This window comes from Rutidosis leptorrhynchoides, chromosome 6 (genome assembly GCF_046630445.1).
Source record: "Rutidosis leptorrhynchoides isolate AG116_Rl617_1_P2 chromosome 6, CSIRO_AGI_Rlap_v1, whole genome shotgun sequence".
Lineage (NCBI taxonomy): Eukaryota > Viridiplantae > Streptophyta > Magnoliopsida > Asterales > Asteraceae > Rutidosis > Rutidosis leptorrhynchoides.
Window position 1 is genome coordinate 76,378,645 of NC_092338.1, and position 23,659 is coordinate 76,402,303.

The following is a 23,659-nucleotide window of genomic DNA, read 5'->3' on the forward strand; positions in this document are numbered from 1 at the left end:
TTTCGAAATGAAATCCCACTCAAGTTCCGAAAGTAGTAAGTAACATCACCATCAGCCCGTAGTATGATATTGTCCGCTTTGGACACAAGCCGATCACCGACGAGCTACCCGCGCACGAGTACAACCCCGGATCGCACTTCTACCTCACGGATTTGCTTCTCGGGTAAACACCCTCAAAACGCGTCATGTCAGAGTGCGCAGCACAACTGGTATGATACTGTCCGCTCTGGGCCACAGGCCGATCACCGACAGGCCAACTTGCCCCGGATCGCACCTACCCGCACGGCTTTAAACGCGTCTTACCAGAAGAGGTATCCACACCCTTATAAGGAGTGCTTTGTTTTCCTCTCCCACCGATGTGGGACGAGTCTGTTACAACTCTCCCCCCCTTCGGGACACTGCGTCCCTGCAGTGCACATCGATGCGGGCCCCAGCTCTGATACCATAAGTAACATCACCATCAGCCCGTAGTATGATATTGTCCGCTTTGGACACAAGCCGATCACCGACGAGCTACCCGCGCACGAGTACAACCCCGGATCGCACTTCTACCTCACGGATTTGCTTCTCGGGTAAACACCCTCAAAACACGTCATGTCAGAGTGCGCAACACAACTGGTATGATACTGTCCGCTCTGGGCCACAGGCCGATCACCGACAGGCCAACTTGCCCCGGATCGCACCTACCCGCACGGCTTTAAATGCGTCTTACCAGAAGAGGTATCCACACCCTTATAAGGAGTGCTTTGTTTTCCTCTCCCACCGATGTGGGACGAGTCTGTTACATAGTGTGACCGGAATGGATTAACAAATTAGTCATCATCTATTATGGATGAATTGGGGATGGGTTCGTAGCCTCCTTAATCATTGGAGACAAGAAGGAGGTGATCCCTTCCATCCACCACATTGCCCTCTTGGCGAAGAACCTGAAGCACTTACCGGCGAACCTATCCGAAACACCATTTTCTCTCTTATTTCTAGAGTATCTCATCACGATTACATACTACACCAAATTCTAGATTTTATTTATCCGCTCATCCGAACCGACAATCACCTCGGTGTAATAGAAGAAGTCAACGAGCTTCGCGCTCGGGTAGTGGCTTTGGAGAATATGGTGCAAAGGTTACAAACACCAGCAGCAGCACCAGCAGCATAAACAGTACCACCATCAGCAACACCAACAGTACCATCACCACCACCAACAACAACATCCACATCCCACACCGCAACATCACAATATGTATCTCAAACATCAACGTCATACGCCCTGTAAATATCCAGGAATATCAACAACAACAAACGATGAAATATTAATTCATAAACTTCATTGAAGAGATATCTCTGCGGCAGTTATGTAATCTCCAAAATCTTAGAGATTATTTAATTCTGACCGTAAATCGGATGAGTGAATGGAGATGGTAGAGTAGAAACTTTGATCGAAAATGGTGTACGATTTACAAGCTAGAATTGTTTTACCAACAGTATCAAGAGGACCGTAGCATCATCAACACAGTCAGTGCCGTCAGTATCGTCAGAATCAACAGCACCTGTAACATCACAAACTCTGTCAGTTCAAGAATCATTGTGGACATCATTACGAATCAACAACAAATATATTGTATCAACGAGTTATGAAGTATTAACTCATTTCCAATCGAAAGATTTATATGTATATTTTATATGTATAAATTTTTAAACCATAATAAATCTTCCCGTACTAAGCTATTATGTGTGAATCTTAACTACTCAGTTAATTCATATTACAAATATGCAATGATGTACGTCCTTCGTCTGCAACTTAACCATCGTTAATTACAATCTCTGTCTCAATTCAATAAAAAATCCAATTTATAATAAATCAAGTGTATTATTCGAATATATGTTTGATTTTACGCTTTCATCATCGATGTACTCGAAACTTTTCAAATAACATCATTCGTACCTTGCGAAGTTCACAAGAATTTCACGAAAACCAACAAATAACAAAGTAATGATTCATAATTTCAATATTATTGAATAAATACTTATGCAATTTATAAAGTTTTAGGGATTACTCAATTCTAGTTCCAACCATAAAACAAATGAGTTTAATTTAATATTAACTCATTAAATCTATATTACATCTAAAGAAAATATACACATATATTTTCACAAAGACTGTAATAAACTTCTTTTGTACAAAATATTAATTGTGAAATTTTTTTTAACGGGTAGGTAATACCCGAGAGATATATAAATTCACAATTAATATATTACATTTTTCGAAACTGATTCAGCAATCATCAACTATACTCCCTACTTTCACACCAATATCCATTCTTTCATATAAATCAAAACAATCATACTCATTCAAATTCAATTACATATTCTGATTTTGAAATCGCATAATTCAATTCGAAATATAACCAGTATCATCACTCTTAGATTCCTATATCTTTCAAAGCTATACTTTGACTTCAAAACTGTGTTAGAACATCATATGTATTAACGATTACAATATGTGCTCAAACCCTTCGAAATTCCTGAAGACACTTCAACTAAGGAACAATCGAGATGATGATCCAACCACATGTTACCCACAGTTATACACCTGAAAAACTCTCAAAACCCAAGTCATAGTTCGACACGTATCCGTGTTATACCCTTTCGCATTTACTAGCTAAAATAACTTTTCAATTCCGTTTCAAAATAGACAGTTTTGTCACAGCTCCAGCAAGTCATCTTCGGCTTCTCAATCAAAACAGTCTTATTATAACCTCGATAGATACGTTGCCCTTTCGCCAACGTTACCGGGGAATCGTTTATATTCACTACATTAGCAATAAACTTACCAATAACTTCATTGATCTTTGACTTTCCAAAAAAAAAATCATTATAATTATCGAAACCCTATCATATACTCATTCGTACCTTATAACAAGAATTGCCATACAAATTATTGAGAATTAGCAATCAGTATTTTGAAACCTCGCAGCCTGTCTACATCAACAATTACATATACACACAACGTCTACCTCCAAGACTTACATTCTTTGAATGAGAAATTTCTGAAAAACACCCTAAACTGCGAACCAGTTCTCGAAATTTTGAAAAATGCTGATGAAGCAGCAAAAACTGTAAACGACCTTAACAGTAAAAAGTTGGATGATAAAGGATAGTATATTGGCAAAGCTCAGAAAAAGAGAAGCTTTGGAACTGGAAAACGGATTGAGCAAAGTATGAATGAGGCTGTGGACAAATCACAAAGGCTGAACCTGCCTTCAAAGAATCCAAATGATTCAGTACTTGCTGAAGTCATTAACGAATACCTTGCTCCTGACTCTAAACCCTTGCGGACAATATCCTTCATCATCCTCTGATATTAGACATTCTAAGATATCATCGTATCTTTCATTATAAATATCATCCATACTTCTGAAGATATTTTTATAATTATTCTTATCTGAAATCATTTACCTCTTCGCGCTATCTGTATTATATCATAAAAGAAACTATTTTAGTTTCTAAATTCTGAAACATTCGAGTTTAAAATAGGAATATTCTTGAAGAAGTGTTGGGAGCTGAAGCATGAGTTAGTATAATATAATGACACTTGATCAACGTGATTATATTACAGTAATTCATGCTGAGTTTCTAAATGAAACATGATGATTCACAGATCATAACGTCATCATGTGCTATGTTACACGACTCTTGTATTCTCTTTGATCTCTAAATATCAAGAAAATATTTCTTGATGATTCGGCCTTTTCCGAGGTATTCTGGTAATTTGACAAGTCAAGATCGTGTCATTACAATTTTCTTCCTAGAACATTAACAATGTTCATTCCGAAATTTATATCTGCGAATTCTGGACCATTACAAGCGGTGCTTAATCGCAAGAAGAAGAAACGGAAGGACAAAGCTCCGAACTAGAAATGGGAGTATAAATCATAGCAAATAGAAGAGAGCATTAACTGTGGATGACAATGATTATAGAAGAAGCAAGGATTTTGAAATATAAGGGAAGATATAAAACCCAACAACAACCCAGAAATCACAAACCGTATATATCAATGCATATAGCAATATTAAGACACGGGAGAACTAAAAACACTATAAAACCAAGAGTATAGTAGAAGTAAATAGATTCTTCTGGAGGCAGATGAAAAAGAAGAGCGACAGATATGAAAGTGAAGAGTATATCAAGAATCAGCACTGGATGAAGCATATTGACAAATACTTTAAAATATGAGTTGAGAAGGTGTGAGTTGTAAGAAAACAAATGAGGTGTATTTATAGTGAAATATCCGACAGAGAAATCAAAATGGATTATCGCATTAATTCGAAGAGGATCATAATTTCCTTAATCGCCGAATAATCAAATCCAATATAGATTACAAAGATTTTCTTTTCGGAGATCAATCTTGATGACGTCAAAAGATACGACGAATCACTATTATCTTATTTCATTCATTTACGATAACTTCACTCATACGATTCGAGTAATCGAATTATTTTATCCATTCTTCTTGAACATGATAAAACTCTATAATCGTTATAATAACATTCTCATTGTTAGTCATGACGACCTCTATCAAATTTCGGGGACGAAATTTCTTTAACGGGTAGGTACTGTGACGACCCGGAGATTTCTGACCAAATTTAAACTTTAATCTTTATATTATTCAGACACGATAAGCAAAGTTTGTTAAGTTAAATCTCAAGAATTTTAAACTGTGTTCATACATTCATTATAACCTCGACCAAATTCCGAGGATTCACGAACCGTTATATATAAATAGATATGTATATGTATATATATATTATAACTTGAGAATATTAATAAAGTATTAAACGTATAATTCTTTACACGAACGTATTTGTTTCAATATGATTTTCGACGAAAAAAATATATTAAATGATTGAATTATCAGAAACATTGAATTATGATTACAAGTCTCTGTTGAGAGGTCCACTATGATTTGAGAAAATCTATTCCTCTTAACGATATTCAGAATAATTTGTAAAACTATTTATAAATAAAAACAAAAAGTGTCATTTACGAAAGTTAGACAAAAGTTAGTGGAGAATTGGTTTCCATAATATTCTATTAATGTATTTTCAAACGTACAAAGACGTTTTCAGTTTAAAAAGAACTTTATTATTAAAACGTATATAACTTTTATAAATATCTAGAATCACTTTTGACAACTCATTACTTAACCAGTATAATAAATATAACGATATTTATATTTTATTTCATTAAATATATATAACGATTTAAATTAATATTATATATATTTATACGCGTATTATACATACATAGTTTTTTATACTTTTACTATACTTTAACTTTACCTTTACATTACTTTTACTTTACTTTAACTTTAATAATTCATACTTTAATAATTCACTTTAATAATTCATACTTTAATAATTCACTTTAATAATTCATACTTTAATAATTCACTTTAATAATTCATACTTTAATAATTCACTTTAATAATTCATACTTTAATAATTCACTTTTATAATTCAAAAATCTATTATAAATAGAATTCAATAGGTTTCATTATTTCATAGAAACTTGAAAATATATTTCTCTAAACTCTCTCAATTGATATATATATATATATATATATATATATATATATATATATATATATATATATATATATATATATATATATATATATATATATATATATTTGCTCTGTATTATTTCAAGATATTATTAGTATACATAAAATATTACGACGGAGTGCTGTCCGAGTGATTTCAAAATAGTTTTTTTTTTTGAATGAGTCGAAGCTAAGGAAATTATGGGTTATAGCTATGGAGGTGATGGGTATGGTTCATGGGTATGCTCGTGAGGTCAATCTAGTGTTTATCATCTCCGTTGCGTCTACGTACTTTCCTGCAATATTGAATCTCAATATTGATACGTTCGTGAATCCGAGGCCAACCTTGCACTTATTAAATGACGTTATATGTATTTTTACTATGAAATACAGTATTGTGAGTTTCATTACTCCCTTTTTATATATATTTTTGGGCTGAGAATACATGCGCTGTTTTATAAATGTTTTACGAAATAGGCACAAGTACTAAAACTAATTCTATGTGGGTTTAAACCAGAAATATACCCTTAGCTTGGTAACATTAAACTACTTGTCTATGTACGGTAGGCGCGAATCCTAAAGATAGATTTGTTGGGCCTGACAAACCCCATCCTGACTATGGGATGCTTTAGTACTTCGAAGTTATATTAAACACACCTGGTCTGGTGTACTTCAGAGGGTAAAACATGAACGTTAAGGCTTGTTACCGGGTGCCTACAACTTATAGAATACTTTTATACACTTGCGAGTGTACATATATTTATAAACGGAAATCTTGTGGTCTATTAATATATTGAAATGATTGTTATGATAAACCTGTGAACTCACCAACTTTTTGGTTGACACTTTAAAGCATGTTTATTCTCAGGTATTAAAGAAATCTTTCGCTGTGCATTAGTTCATTTTAAGGATATTACTTGGAGTCATTCATGGCATATTTTGAAAGACGTTGCATTCGAGTCATTGAGTTCATCAATATTATTATTAAGCCAATTATAGTTGGATGTATTATGAAATGGTGTGCATGCCGTCAACTTTCGTTGTAAAGAAAGTTTGTCTTTTAAAAACGAATGCAATGTTTGTAAAATGTATCATATAGAGGTCAAATACCTCGCGATGTAATCAACTATTGTGAATCGTTTATAATGTATATGAACGGGCCCTTTCAGTTTGCATTCGAAATCACAGGTTATAGGTCAAACTTTGGTGAATCTTATGAAAGTGATCATTTCCGTTGTAAAAACAACATCTAGATGATCATTTTTACAAAAATACTTACACTTTGAGTTACACCATGAGATTTTTATATATTAACATATTCATAAGAAATATCATTTTTCCAGAATATAAACTTCCAATTCAAAGTTTAGGATGGTTTTTAATTATCCAACCCAAAACAGCCCCCGGTTGCACTCCGACGACGTAGATTCAGTTTTAAGGTGTTCTTTGTAAAATCAAGTTGTATCTTGTTAAGTTAGCATATCGTTATGATATATTACAGGTGTTGAAGTGTTTTAAAAGTCAAGTTAGAAGGATCTATTTAGTTTGCGAACAAGTTTGAAATCATTCAAACTATGTTCTTGTTGTTATATATATTCGTAGTAAGATAGTCATATATGAATTGAACAAGATGATGAACCAAGGTTATACCTCAAGTATGATGAAGAAAGTTACTGAATAAACAAGATATGAACTTGTTCTTGATGACTTGGAAGATTAAGAAGTGAAATCATGAAAAGAAACAAAGGTTGTAAGTAAGTTTATATCTTGATTTAAGATAAATAACTTACATGAATTGAATCAAAGGTTAAACATAGTTTTACCTTGATTATGAAGCTAAAAGATGGTGAAAATGCTTGGAGATGATCAAGTATGATGTTAGGAGTATTTTGAGAGAGAATTTGGAGTGTAAGTATGAGAAAATAGAATGGAAAAATGGGGTGAAATCAAAAAAACGAATTTACTTGTTATATAGAAAAAAAATCCTTAAGTTTGTTTTTTAGCTCATTAGTCATACAAGTTGATAAATAATGGTTCCACATGTTTTTGACTCTAATATGGCTGCTAAGAATGAATGATTAAAGGTGTATATACCAATAGTAAATACATCTAGAAGCTGCGTACAATACGGTTACATATACCCTAGGTATACGTGTAAAAATCTTGAGGAAACGGAACGAGAATTCAAATATAACTATCTTTTGTGAATATACTTATATTGTTTTATGTATTTAAGCCCTTTAAAAGTAATTAAATACGTATTTATACGATACTTGTATAAGCATTATAGGTTATAGGTATATATATCAAAGAACGTTACGTATAGTTACCGTTTTGAAAACTTTAGTTAGTAGTCTCAAAGTATACTTATAACTCATTATTATTAGTACACAATGATATGTTAAACCATCCTTAGGTCATGTTAAATATGTATAAATATGTATATGTACACAATCGTATAATTATTGTATGTTATATAGTTCGTGATATCATCGGTCAAATTGGACGGTCAAACGTTGTGTAAAACTCTTTTCAAAAACACAAGACTCAACAATTTGGATTGCTTATCATGTTGGTAATGTTTAATTTATGTAAATATTAATCTCATATGTATAAAACGATCGGAAAAATCTGGGTCGTTACAAATACTAATGGGCAGGGCCGTGGAAGAGTTTTCAATATTAATGCGGCAGAAGCACAGGAAGACCCGAAGCTTGTTACGAGTACGTATCTTATTGACGATAAATCTGCTTATGTTTTATTTGATTCAGGTACTGATAGAAGGTATATGAGTAGAGAATTTTGTGCTAAATTAAGTTGCCCATTGACGTCTTTGGATGATAAATTTTTACTCGAATTAGCAAATGGTAAATTAATTTTAGCAGATAATATATGTCGGGATAGAGAAATTAAACTGGGTGATGAAACGTTTAAAATTGATTTAATACCAGTCGAGTTAGGGAGTTTTGATGTAATAATTGGGATGGACTGATTGAAGAAGGTAAGAGCAGAGGTCGTTTGTTACAAAAATGCGATTCGTATTATGCGTGAAAAAGGAAAACCTTTAATGGTGTACGGAGGAAAGAACAACGCGAAGTTAAATCTTATTAGTAGTTTGAAGGCGCAAAAACTAATAAGAAAACGTTGTTACGTCATTCTAGCACACATCGAGGATGTTAAACCTGAAGAAAAGAACATCAGTGATGTTCCCGTCGCAAAAGAATTTTCCGATGTATTTTCGAAAGAATTACCGGGATTACCCCCACATCGATCCGTTGAATTTCAAATAGACCTTGTACCAGGAGCTGCACCAATAGCTCGTGCTCCATACAGACTCGCACCCAACGAAATGAAAGAATTACAAAGTTAGTTACAGGAACTTTTAGAGCGTGGTTTCATTCGACCAAGTACATCACCATGGAGAGCTCCTATTTTGTTTGTCAAGAAGAAAGATAGTGCATTCAGATTGTGTATCGACTACCGAGAGTTGAACAAACTTACCATCAAGAACTGTTACCCATTACCGAGAATCGATGACTTATTTGATCAACTACAAGGCTCGTCGGTTTATTCGAAGATCGATTTACGTTCTGGATATCACCAAATGCGGGTGAAAGAGGATGACATTCCGAAGACTGCTTTTAAGACGCGTTACGGTCATTACGAGTTTATGGTTATGCTGTCTGGATTGACTAGCGCACCAGCTGTGTTCATGGACCTGATGAACCGAGTGTGTGGGCCATATCTTGACAAGTTTGTCATTGTTTTCATCGATGACATACTTATTTACTCAAAGAATGATCAAGAGCACGAAGAACATTTGAGAAAAGTGCTAGAGTTGCTGAGAAAAGAAAAATTGTACGCTAAGTTTTCAAAGTGTGCATTTTGGTTGGAAGAAGTTCAATTCCTCGGTCATATAGTGAATAAAGAAGGTATTCAGGTGGATCCAGCAAAGATTGAAACCGTTGAAAAGTGGGAAATCCCGAAAACTCCGAAACACATACGCCAATTTTTAGGGCTAGCTGGTTATTACAGGAGATTCATCGAAGATTTTTCCAAAATAGCAAAACCCTTGACTGCATTAACGCATAAAGGAAGGAAATTTGAATGGAAGGATGAACAAGAAAAAGCGTTTCAATTGTTGAAGAAAAAGTTAACTACAACACCTATATTGTCATTACCTGAAGGGAATGATGATTTTGTGATATATTGTGACGCCTCAAAGCAAGGTCTCGGTTATGTATTAATACAACGAACGAAGGTAATTGCTTATGCGTCTAGACAATTGAAGATTTACGAGCAGAATTATACGACGCATGATTTGGAATTAGGCGCGGTTGTTTTTGCATTAAAGAATTGGAGGCACTACTTATATGGGGTCAAAAGTATTATATATACCGACCACAAAAGTCTTCAACACATATTTAACTAGAAACAACTGAACATGAGACAGTGCAGGTGGATTGAATTGTTGAATGATTACGACTTTGAGATTCGTTACCACCCGGGAAAGGCAAATGTGGTAGTCGACGCCTTGAGCATAAAGGACAGAGAACCCATTCGAGTAAAGCTATGAATATAATGATTCACAATAACCTTACTACTCAAATAAAGGAGGCGCAACAGGGAGTTTTAAAAGAGGGAAATTTAAAGGATAAAATACCCAAAGGATCGGAGAAGCATCTTGATATTCGAGAAGACGGAACCCGGTATAGGGCTGAAAGAATTTAGGTACCAAAATTTGGAGATATGAGAGAAATGGTACTTAGAGAAGCTCATAAAACCAGATACTCAATACACCCTGGAACGAGGAAGATGTACAAGGATCTCAAGAAACATTTTTGGTGGCCGGGTATGAAAGCCGATGTTGCTAAATACGTAGGAGAATGTTTGACGTGTTCTAAGGTCAAAGCTGAGCATTAGAAACCGTCAGGTCTACTTCAACAACCCGAAATCTCGGAATGAAAATGGGAAAACATTACCATGGATTTCATCACTAAATTGCCAAGGACTGCAAGTGATTTTGATACTATTTGGGTAATAGTTGATCGTCTCACCAAATCAGCACACTTCCTGCCAATAAGAGAAGATGACAAGATGGAGAAGTTAGCACGACTGTATTTGAAGGAAGTCATCTCCAGACATGGACTACCAATCTCTATTATCTCTGATAGGGATGGCAGATTTATTTCAAGATTCTGGCAGACATTACAGCAAGCATTAGGAACTCGTCTAGACATGAGTACTGCCTATCATCCACAAACTGATGGGCAGAGCGAAAGAATGATACAAATGCTTGAAGATATGCTACGAGCATGTGTTATTGATTTCAGAAACAGTTGGAATCGACATCTACCGTTAGCAGAATTTTCCTACAACAACAGCTACCATTCAAGCATTGAGATGGCACCGTTTGAAGCACTTTATGGTAGAAAGTGCAGGTCTCCAATTTGTTGGAGTGAACTGGGGGATAGACAGATTACAGGTCCGGAGATAATACAAGAAACTACCGAGAAGATCATCCAAATTCAACAACGGTTGAAAACCGCCCAAAGTCGACAAAAGAGCTACGCCGACATTAAAAGAAAAGATATAGAATTTGAAATTGGAGAGATGGTCATGCTTAAGGTTGCACCTTGGAAAGGCGTTGTTCGATTTGGTAAACGAGGGAAATTAAACCCAAGGAATATTGGACCATTCAAGGTTATTGATCGCGTCGGACCAGTAGCTTACCGACTTGAGTTACCTCAACAACTCGCGGCTGTACATAACACTTTCCATGTCTCGAATTTGAAGAAATATTTTGCTAAAGAAGATCTCACTATTCCATTAGACGAAATCCAAATCAACGAAAAACTTCAATTTATCGAAGAACCCGTCAAAATAATGGATCGTGAGGTTAAAAGACTTAAGCAAAATAAAATACCAATTGTTAAGGTTTGATGGAATGCTCATAGAGGACCCGAGTTCACCTGGGAACGAGAAGATCAGATGAAGAAGAAATACCCGCACTTATTTCCAGAAGATACGACAACAGCTCCAACTACTTAAAATTTCGGGACAAAATTTATTTAACGGGTAGGTACTGTAGTGACCCGAACTTTTCCATGTTTATATATATTAAATGAAATTGTTATTTACATGATTAAGTGTTTTCAACATGTTAAGCAATCAAACTTGTTAAGACTTGATTAATTTAAATAGGTATCATATAAACAATTGACCACCCAAGTTGACCGGTGATTCACGAACGTTAAAGCTTGTAAAAACTATATGATGACATATATATGGTTACATATATAGTTAACATGATATTATGATAAGTAAGTATCTCATTAGGTATTTTAACAATGTGTTATATACATACAATTGAGTTTATTGAATTAAGAAACTCGAAACGATATATATAACGATTATCATTATAACAACGTCTTACTAAATACATATGAATCATATTAAGATATTGATACACTATGTTTAATCATGATAAATGATAAGTAAACATGTTATTAAGTGTATTAACAATGAACTACATATGTAAAAACAAGACTACTAACTTAATGATTTCGAAACGAGACATATATGTAACGATTATCGTTGTAACAACATTTAACTGTATATATATCATACTAAGATATATTAATATATCATAATATCATGATAATGTAATAATTTAACATCTCTTTAGATATAATAAACAATGGGTTAACAACATTTAACAAGATCGTTAACCTAAAGGTTTCAAAACAACATTTACATGTAACGATTAACGATGACTTAACGACTCAGTTAAAATGTATATACATGTAGTGTTTTAATATGTATTCATACACTTTTGAAAGACTTCAAGACACTTATCAAAATACTTCTACTTAACAAAAATGCTTACAATTACATCCTCGTTCAGTTTCATCAACAATTATGCTCGTATGCACCCGTATTCGTACTCGTACAATACACAGCTTTTAGATGTATGTACTATTGGTATATACACTCCAATGATCAGCTCTTAGCAGCCCATGTGAGTCACCTAACACATTAATCATTCATGACTTATTTACATGTAAACAAAATTACACATCCTTTATATCTAATCCATATACCAATGACCAAAAACACCTACAAACACTTTTATTCTTCAATCTTCTTCATCTAATTGATCTCTCTCAAGTTCTATCTTCATGTTCTAAGTGTTCTTCATAAATTCTATAAGTTCTAGTTTCATAAAATCAAGAATACTTCCAAGTTTGCTAGGTTACTTTCAATCTTGTAAAGTGATCATCCAACCTCAAGAAATCTTTTTTATTTACAGTAAGATATCTTTCTAATATAAGGTAATACTCATATTCAAACTTTTATTCAATTTCTATAACTATAACAATCTTATTTCGAGTGGAAATCTTACTTGAACTTGTTTTCGTGTCATGATTCTGCTTCAAGAACTTTCAAGCCATCCAAGGATCCTTTGAAGCTAGATTTATTTTTCTCATTTCCAGTAGGTTTATCCACAAAACTTGAGGTAGTAATGATGTTCATAACATCATTCGATTCATATATATAAAACTACCTTATTCGAAGGTTTAAACTTGAAATCACTAGAACATAGTTTAGTTAATTCTAAACTTGTTCGCAAAAAAAAGTTAATCCTTCTAACTTGACTTTTAAAATCAACTAAACACATGTTCTATATCTATATGATATGCTAACTTAATGATTTAAAACCTGGAAACACGAAAAACACCGTAAAACCGGACATACGCCGTCGTAGTAACACCGCGGGCTGTTTTGGGTTTGATAATTAAAAACTATGATAAACTTTGATTTAAAAGTTGTTCTTCTGGGAAAATAATTTTTGTTATGAACATGAAACTATATCCAAAAATCATGGTTAAACTCAACGTGGAAGTATGTTTTTCAAAATGGTCATCAAGACGTCGTTCTTTCGACTGAAATGACTACCTCTTACAAAAATGACTTGTAACTTATATTTCCGACTATAAACCTATACTTTTTCTGTTTAGATTCATAAAATAGAGTTCAATATGAAACCATAGCAATTTGATTCACTCAAAACGGATTAAAAACGAAGAAGTTATGGGTAAAACAAGATTGGATATTTTTTGATTGTTGTAGCTACGGGAAATATTGTAACAATTCTATACAAATCATATCCTAGCTAACTTATATTGTATTATACATGTATTCTAATATATTATGTAATCTTGGGATACCATAGACACGTATGCAAATGTTTTGACATATCATATCGACCCATATATATATATATATATATTATTTGGAACAACCATAGACACTCTATATGCAGTAATGTTGGAGTTAGCTATACAGGGTTGAGGTTGATTCCAAAAATATATATACTTTGAGTTGTGATCTAGCCTGAGACGTATATACACTGGGTCGTGGATTGTTTCAAGATAATATATATCAATTTATTTCTGTACATCTAACTATGGACAACTAGTTGTATGTTACTAACGAGGACAGCTGACTGAAAATATTTAAAACATTAAAACGTATTAAAAATGTTGTAAATATATTTTGAACATACTTTGATATATATGTACATATTTGTTATAGTTTCGTGAATCGACCAGTGGCCAAGCCTTACTTCCCGACGAAGTAAAAAAACTGTGAAAGTGAGTTATAGTCCCACTTTTAAAATCTAATATTTTTGGAATGTGAATACATGCAGCTTTATAAATGTTTTACAAAATAGACACAAGTACATGAAACTACTTTCTATGGTTGAATGATCGAAGCCGAATATGCCCCTTTTGCTTGATAGCCTAAGAATTAGGGAACATCACTAATTTTGAGAATTAGTGCACGCCTAATTGAGGCGAATCCTAAAGATAGATCTATTGGGCCTAACGAACCCCATCCAAAGTACCGGATGCTTTAGTACTTCGAGTTTTATATCATGTCCGATGGATGTCCCGGAATGATGGGGATATTCTTATATGCATCTTGTTATTGTCGGTTACCAGGTGTTCACCATATGAATGATTTTTATCTCTATGTATGGGATGTATATTGAAATATGAAATCTTGTGGTCTATTATTACGATTTGATAAATATATAGGTTAAACCTATAACTCACCAACATTTTTGTTGACGTTTAAAACATGTTTATTCTCAGGTGATTATTAAAAGCTTCCGCTGTTGCATGCTAATATATGGACAAGATTTGGAGTCAGCATGCTTGTATAATATTGTTTAAAACTGCATTCGAAATTTACTTTGTTGTAACATATTAATATTGTAAACCAATATGTATTGGTAGTGTGTAAGTGTGATTTTTTTAGATTATCATTTCTAATAATCTAGGTGGTGTCCTTTTAACCTTGTCGATAAAATAAAGGTTATGGTTTGTTTTTAAAAACGAATGCAGTCTTTGAAAAACGTCTCATATAGAGGTCAAAACCTCGCAACGAAATCAATTAATTTGGAATGTTTATAATCAATATGAACGGGACATTTCATGTATGTTGATGATGAAGTGGTTATGATTATCGAGTATCATTTGCTCGATTAGTTTTAAGAAGAATAAGGTGAAAATAGAAAATAAGTTAAAAATAAAAATAAAATCCTCATAATAAAAGAAATGAAATCGCAGAGGAATGGTGAGGAGTGTTTGTGTTATACGAGAGGTCGGGGGTTCGAGCCCTCTCTGAGGCATTCTTTTTAGGAAAAAGCTTTTAAAGGTAGTTTCTAGTATTATTATTTTTATTGTTATTATTATTAATTGTTGTTGTTATTAAGTTAATTATTATTATCACTAATATTAGTAATATGATTATTAGTATAATTAATAGTATTATCATTAAGTATTATTATTATTATTATAGTTATTATTACTATTAGTATTATTATTATTATTAGTATTAACATGATCTTAAAATTTTTATTATTATTATTAACATTAGTACTAGTATTATCATTAAAGAACATTATTAGTAGTATCATTATTATTAAAATTATCATTATTACTACTTTTATTATTATTTTCATTAACCTGATTTTTATATAATTTTATCCACATTACTTTTATTATCAATATTATTATCATTAATAATATTATTATTATTACAGTATTATTATCACTACAAACAAAACGGCTATTATTATCAAAATTATTATTTTCATTATCACTATTAAGATTATTATTATTAATTTACTAAATAATTATGGTATATATAAGAAAAATATATTACATAACTACATTTATATTTTTTAGAGTTAATTAAGTTATTAATGAAACACATAAGTTACTAAAATAACAAGTAGATCACTAATAATATATAATTTTATTTGATTACAATTATGTGTGTTAATATATATATATATATATATATATATATATATATATATATATATATATATATATATATATATATATATATATATATATATATATAAATGATATAGGTTCGAGAATCCAAGGCTAACCCTACACTTGTTCAATGTCGTCATATGTATTTTTACTACAAAATACAGTATGGTGAGTTTCATTACTCCCTTTTTAAATGCTTTTGCAATATATATTTTTCGGACTGAGAATACATGCGCTGCTTTTATAAATGTTTTACGAAATAGACACAAGTAATTGAAACTACATTATATGGGTGAGTGATCGAAGCCGAATATGCCCCTTTTACTTGGTAACCTAAGAATTAATAAACCGATCTACTAATTGACGCGAATCCTAAAGATAGATCTATTGGGCCTAACGAACCCCATCCAAAGTACCGGATGCTTTAGTACTTCGAATTTGTTTTTATCATGTCCGAAGGATTTCCCGGAATGATAGGGGATATTCTTATATGCATCTTGTTAATGTCAGTTACCAGGTGTTCACCATATGAATGATTATTTTTGTCTCTATGCATGGGACGTATATTTATGAGAAATGGAAATGAAAATCTTGTGGTCTATTAAAATGATGAAAATGATTGATTATGATAAACTAATAAACTCACCAACCTTTTGGTTGACACTTGAAAGCATGTTTATTCTCAGGTATGAAAGAAATCTTCCGCTGTGCGTTTGCTCATTTTAGAGATATTACTTGGAGTCGATCATGACATATTTCAAAAGACGTTGCATTCGAGTCGTTGAGTTCATCAAGATTATTATTAAGTCAGTTATAGATGGATATATTATGAAATGGTATGCATGCCGTCAACTTTCGATGAAATGAAAGTTTGTCTTTTAAAAACGAATGCAATGTTTGTAAAATTGTATCATATAGAGGTCAAGTACCTCGCGATGTAATCAACTATTATGAATTGTTTATAATCGATATGAACGGGGCATTTCAACTGAATCCGGCGACTTCTTTCCCATCAAGCCGGCGGCTTGAGGGTGAGGCCGGTGGCTTCATCTGATTCTCAGATGAAGTTCAATTTTCATCCACGTAACCACTATGAACGTTTAGTTCATAGCAGAAGATGAACAGAAAAGAATACAGTAAATAAGATAAATAAAATAATAAAATAAGGATAGAATCATATCTTAAAAAGAAGGTAGATGTAAACTAACTTGAATTAAAACTTGAATCTTGATTACAAAGACTAAATCTAACCTAAGGGTTTAGAGAAAAACCCTAAAAAAAATGACCTAACCAGAATTATTGAATTCTGAAAACTAATACATATGAAAACTGAGACCAGAGGCATGTATTTATACTGTTTAAGTTCAATGGCCAAGCCGGCAGCTTCAGTGGGAAGCCGGCGGCTTGCCTTGAGTTGGTGACTCCTTGTGCAAGTTAAACTTAATCCGCAAGCTAAATCTTTTAACCGTCATACTCAAGTCGGCGGCTTCAGGCCAGGCCGGCGGCTTCAAAGATCCGCCAGATCTTTCTGATTTTGTCTTATTTTGTTTCCTTTTTTACTTGAACTTGGTGGATAAGTTGAGAAATCGTGTCAACCAGGCCGGCGGCTTCAGGATGAAGCAGGCGGCTTCCTTTGCCTTTTTCTTGATCAACAAGTTCTTCCAATTTTATATCGATTCTGGAACATTCTGGTGTATTCAGCTCCAAGCCGGCGGCTTCCTTGTATCCTTGTCGGCGGCTTCATTTCGCCGATTTGCAATTTTCTTTATTTTTGATCTTTTTTAATACATAACTTTGATAAAATCATTAGAAATACCTTTTTCTCATTTTTACCCATTTTAGCATGTTTTGGCATTAAAATGACTCAAAAATATTAAGATAACTCATCAAAATGTTATTAAAAAACTGTATAATTTAGGAGTTATCACTTAGAAACACTTTTTTGGGGGGAAGGGGAAGTAATTTTTTTTTCGTTTTTTTGAAAAAAAAATTCAGGCATTAAGATCACATGAAAATATAAAGACTTAAAAAGTACACTTCGTGATGAATTTTATTATTTTGACGCGAAAACGCTCAAAGAAATAAATGATAATATTCATTGCAATGAATGTTTTACTTCTGATTTTTTTTTAAGGGTTTAAAAATCAGGGTTTGAAAATCAGGGTTTGGAAATTAGAGGTTAAAAATTAGGGTTTAGCTATTAGGGTTTTGGGTTTAGAAATTATGGTTTTGGGTTTAGAAATTAGGGTTTAGATTAAATTTTAACACGAACGGTTTAGAGTTTAGGTTTTTGGGTTTCGGTTTAGGACTTAGGGTTTTGAGTTTAGGGACTAAACCCAAAACCCTAATCCCTAAATCCTAAACCGTAAATTCTAAATCGAGCTAAATTTTGAAAAAAAAAAAATTCACATATGATGGGAAAAAAATGCTCGAAGAATTAAATTCATGAATAACATTACGCATGATGCATGTTATTAGTTTTTTTTTCAAGCGTTTTCCTGCCAAAATAATAAAATTCGTCACAAAGTGTCTTTTTGTGTTCATATTTTCGTGTACCCTTAATGTTGAAAAAAAATTTCGAAAAAATAAATTTTACTTCCCCCAAAAAAATGTTTTCCACTTGATATATATATATATATATATATATATATATATATATATATATATATATATATAACAACAACAACAACAACAAAGTCCAATCCCACAAAAGGGGAGTATGAGAAAGATAAGATGTAAACAATTTTTTCCATATCTTAGAATAAAGCGAAGTCATTACTTCACTTATAGTGAAACACCTCTAAAATAGACTAAGACAAAGCTAGGTTTTGAACCTATGACATGCTAATTACACATGTGATCTATTAACCACTCAACCATAATTGATACATATATATATATATATATATATATATATATATATATATATATATATATATATATATATATATATATATATATATATATATATATATATATATATGTATATATATATGTATATATATATATGTATATATATATATATGATAATGCTAAAAACGAAGTTATATATTTCATAGCATTATCCTTCAAGAAAGACAAGCTTTTAGTTGCAATTGTTCTATTTATAAGTGATAATTGTTTAAATAATAAAAGGTGAAGACAAAAGACAGATTCGACGAATTAAAGACGCAAACGACCAAAAAGCTCAAAAGTACAAAGTACAATCAAAGTGATTCAAATTATTGATGAGAAACGTCTAAAAGTTACAAGAGTACGAGCCGCGAAACGCAAAGTACAAGATATTAAATCGTACGAAAGGACGTTTGAAAATCTGGAACCGAACTATCAACGCGCGACGCAACGGAGCTAAAATTACAAGTCAACGATGCACATGAATATAATATAATATATATATAATTATATATAATTATATATATTATATTATAAATATTAAATATTATGCAGCAGCCCACGTTTTTGTTGCTTGGTGAGCTGGAAAAGCAGGCCATGCGATCGCATGGCTTGGTAGCCTTAAATTCATGCGGTCGCATGAGCTACTGTAGTTGGCCATGTTCTATAAAAAGTCAGTTTGCTCGACGAATTGTGTACATCTTTTTATATCTCTTACTCTCTCAATATATATTTATATTTATTTTATAATTATAATTTTAATATTAGATTAATAATAATAAGGTTATGGTAGCGAATGTTGTAAGTTTGTAAGTCGAAATTCTGTCCATGTAACACTACGCGATTAATACTCATTGTAAGTTATGTTCAATCTTTTTAAATTAATGTCTCGTAGCTAAGTTATTATTATGCTTATTTAAATCGAAGTAATCGTGATGTTGGGCTAAATATTAAGATTGGGTAATTAGGCTTTATACCATAATTGGGGTTTGGACAAAAGAACGACACTTGTAGAAATTAGACTATGGGCTATTAATGAGCTTTATATTAACTAAACGATACATCATTAAATTAATATAAAGGTTACAATTTGACGTATCTATATATAACCACATACGCTTAATCGGGTACGGTGGGCGAGATATCTATAAATACCAATAATTGTTCATTTTACCGGACACGGGGATTGATTAATAGTCAATGGACTCGTTGAAACAGGGGTGGATTACATTCAAGGGTAATTGGTGTAATTGTTAAATAAGTATTAAAACCTTGGACTACACACAGTCGATAACCTGGTGTATTCATTAAACAAAGTATTAAGACCTTGTTACAGTTCGAATCCCCAATTAGTTAGAATATTTGACTTCTGGTATAAGGATAATTTGACGAAGACTCTCGCACTTTATAATTATGACTGATGGACTATTATGGACAAAACCGTATGGACATATCGAATAATCCAGGACAAAGGACAATTAACCCATGGTAATAAATTAAAATCAACACGTCAAACATCATGATTACGGAAGTTTAAATAAGCATAATTCCTTTATTTTATATCTTATCGCACTTTTAATTATCGTACTTTTTAATTATCGCAATTTTATTTATCGTCATTTTATTTATCGCACTTTAAATTATCGCACTTTTATTATCGTTATTTACTTTACGCTTTAAATTAAGTCATTTGTATATTTAATATTTTACATTAGTTTTTAATTGCGACTTAAGACATAAAATCGACAAACTGGTCATTAAACGGTAAAATCCCCCTTTTATAACAATAATAATATTACATATTTATATATTTATACAAATATAGTTTAAAATAAATATAGCGTTAAACTTGGCTAGCTCCCTGCGGAACGAATCGGACTTACTAAAAACTACACTACTGTACGATTAGGTACACTGCCTATAGTGTTGCAGCAAGGTTTAGGTATATCCACTCTATAAATAAATACATAACTTGTGTAAAATTGTATCGTATTTAATAGCATTTCGTAGTAAAAATATAACTATTTCGTATACACCTCGCATAACATCAAGTATTTTTGGCGCCGCTGCCGGGGACCAACTTAAACGCCGAAGCGAAACGCTATTTAAAAAAAAGATTTTCTTTATTAAGTATTAATTTATTTTTGTAAAAATACGTTTTAAATACAAAAATATAATATATATATATATATATATATATATATATATATATATATATATATATATATATATATATATATATATATTACTATATTTTTACATTTTTAAAATTAAAGAGTTTGTATTTTTTCTAGTTACAAAAAACTAATAGGTAATTTTTAAAATATAAGCTTTTATTTATATAAATATTTTATATAAGTTAAAAATAGAAAAAAAAATATAAGTAAAAAGAATCGGGCCTGGTACTGTAGCAGCCCATAATCTGGCCTGGTACCCGAAGCCACGCGACCGCATGGTATTAAAAGACTCAGCTCATGCGATCGCATGAGCTGATTAGACAGGTCAGGTACCTTTGACCAATGAATTAGGGTTAGTTTTATTAATAATTAATTACAATTAGGTTTTAATTAAAATAATAATTATTTTAAATTAGTTTTATTTTTAGTTTTAATTAGTATTATTAAGTTTGATAATTATTATTAAATATATAAAACTAATACTTTTATAAAAAAAATATAAAAATAATATTTTTATAAAAATTGTATTTTTATAACTTTAAGTTTTATTTTTATATTTCGTATCTTTTTAATCGTTTAATCGTAATTTGTATATTTATCGTTCGTAATTAGTTCGAAACTTAGTATTTTACCGTAGTTACTTTATTTCTAGATTTTTAGGCTTTGCCGTAAAATCCCTTAAGTGATTTTTCTTTAGATTAAGATTTAGGCGCTTTAGAATTCTACGACGTCGCTTATCGCTTTAGTATTTAATAGATTTTAGTGCCTAATTAAGTTATTGCCGTTTTGAATATTGTTAACACCTATTTCCTTATGAGGTAAGGCTTAGTGTGCCAACACGATACTAGAAGTAATCTAGCTTTAGGTGGGCGAGTGTTGCCGATTGATGTTTGCCCTTGGGAAATTATCCCTGCAGACCCGGTTCACAAGTATAGAAACTTGTGGGGTGGCTTAATCAATCTGTCGTCTGTAGAGCGTAGAATTGCTAGCCGAATGACTTCTAGTGAGAGAAAGTGTTAGAGAGAGAAAGAGATGAAGTCTCTGCTCTCAAGTTTATCAGAGTTTCTGAATTGTGCAAAATGACGACCCAAGGGGTCTATTTATAGTGTCAGATCCACCGGATTGTTCGGGGACACGTGTCAGATGATGATACGTTCTGTTACTTGTGATCCGAAATTTATGCTGAAAGTGGCGTTCTCCGGCCAGGGCTTACGCGCTAGGCGGCCTTCAGGGCTTACGCATGACGGAACAACCTGTACAACGGAGAACGCTGGATGGATAATTCCACAAAACTGTTGTTTCCAGTCTTCCTGATGCTACTTTTATGCAACCATTATGCCTTTTATGCGTGTATACGATAGGATACACCATTAAGTCCCCCCAGTTTAATGACTTAAGCTTTTAAAAAATGATTAAGTTGTTAAACTTTTGATAACTCTTCCGAAACAAGCCTTTTCATTGCCCATTTGCATCGGGGAAAATATTACAGGCATTAAATGCAGACGAATTTTATTGACACTGTGATGATTAAATTTAAATGGTTGAGATTCTCCACGCGCCTCCAGCTGGAAAAAGTGTTATTTTGTATCCCACGTTTAAACTTACCCGTACAGGTGTCATAATCGTGTCCATAAAAATTGCATTGATGAATTTCTATATAAATCGTCAAAACCTTTTATCTTCGCTGTTTTACCTTTATACCAGATCTAAAATACACTTTTCTGCCCAAATCTTCATCCTTTCTTCAAGCTTTTCTTTCAGCTTTTTAAGGTTTTTCAGCATTCAAGGTCAGTTATACCCCATCTTACTTGTTATTTCTTAGTTGTTGATACTTTTATACTTTATTGTCATGGCTTCTGCACCGAGTACTGGCCAAGTACATGCAGAGCCTTCTTCTTCAAATGCTGCTGACATTTCGGAAGTTAGCACGATGGCTTCATGACTGACAGGAGAATACTTAGACGGTTTGAAGATTGCCTTTCGCCATCTTAATCAATACAACCCTGTTCTTGCTACCAACACACAAACTGCCAATAATCCTCCTGACGGAAAAATTACTTTATACACCTTACAACTTACTCACGGCAACCTCCGTGTTCCCCCTACTAACTTTCTCCTTCGCCTTCTTAGATATTATAAGGCATGCCTTAGCCAAATGCATCCCCATGGCCTTCAAAAAATTATCCTTTTTGAAATGTACTGTAATGCCAGCAATATTAAGCCTCGCATTAAAGTTTTTATCTCTTTGTTTAGAATTCGTACAATTAGCGACTGCTGCTTACTATTGATAGTAAACGAAATACTCATTTTGTTGGTACTAATAGAGTATCAAACTTGAAGGACTGGAAGAGTCCATTTTTCTTTGTTGATGAGACTGTTATTCCGGAGGAGTATTCCGTTATCCGGAAATGGGGTGCTATTGATGCTGGTGTAGGAAAAGGTGTTAAGATTTCTGCCGCAGAGCAGCGGATAGTAAATAGTTGAAAGAGCTCCGCGTTCTGCCCAGATCATACGAGAAGTATGAGGGGATTCTTGTGCTGTGTAGAGTGAGTCAAGAATGGCCAAGCACTTCTGTGCCAGTACTCCGTGAGAAGAATCAGGGTAGGATGTGATATGATCATCCTAATATATT

General features: G+C 32.6%; 1 protein-coding gene across 1 annotated transcript in view; it reads left to right on the forward strand.

Annotated features, from left to right (window-relative positions):
• The window catches only part of LOC139853779 (protein DETOXIFICATION 51-like), an 84,390-nt gene that overhangs the window by 59,916 nt on the left and 815 nt on the right, over window positions 1-23,659 (forward strand). The window lies entirely within an intron of this gene.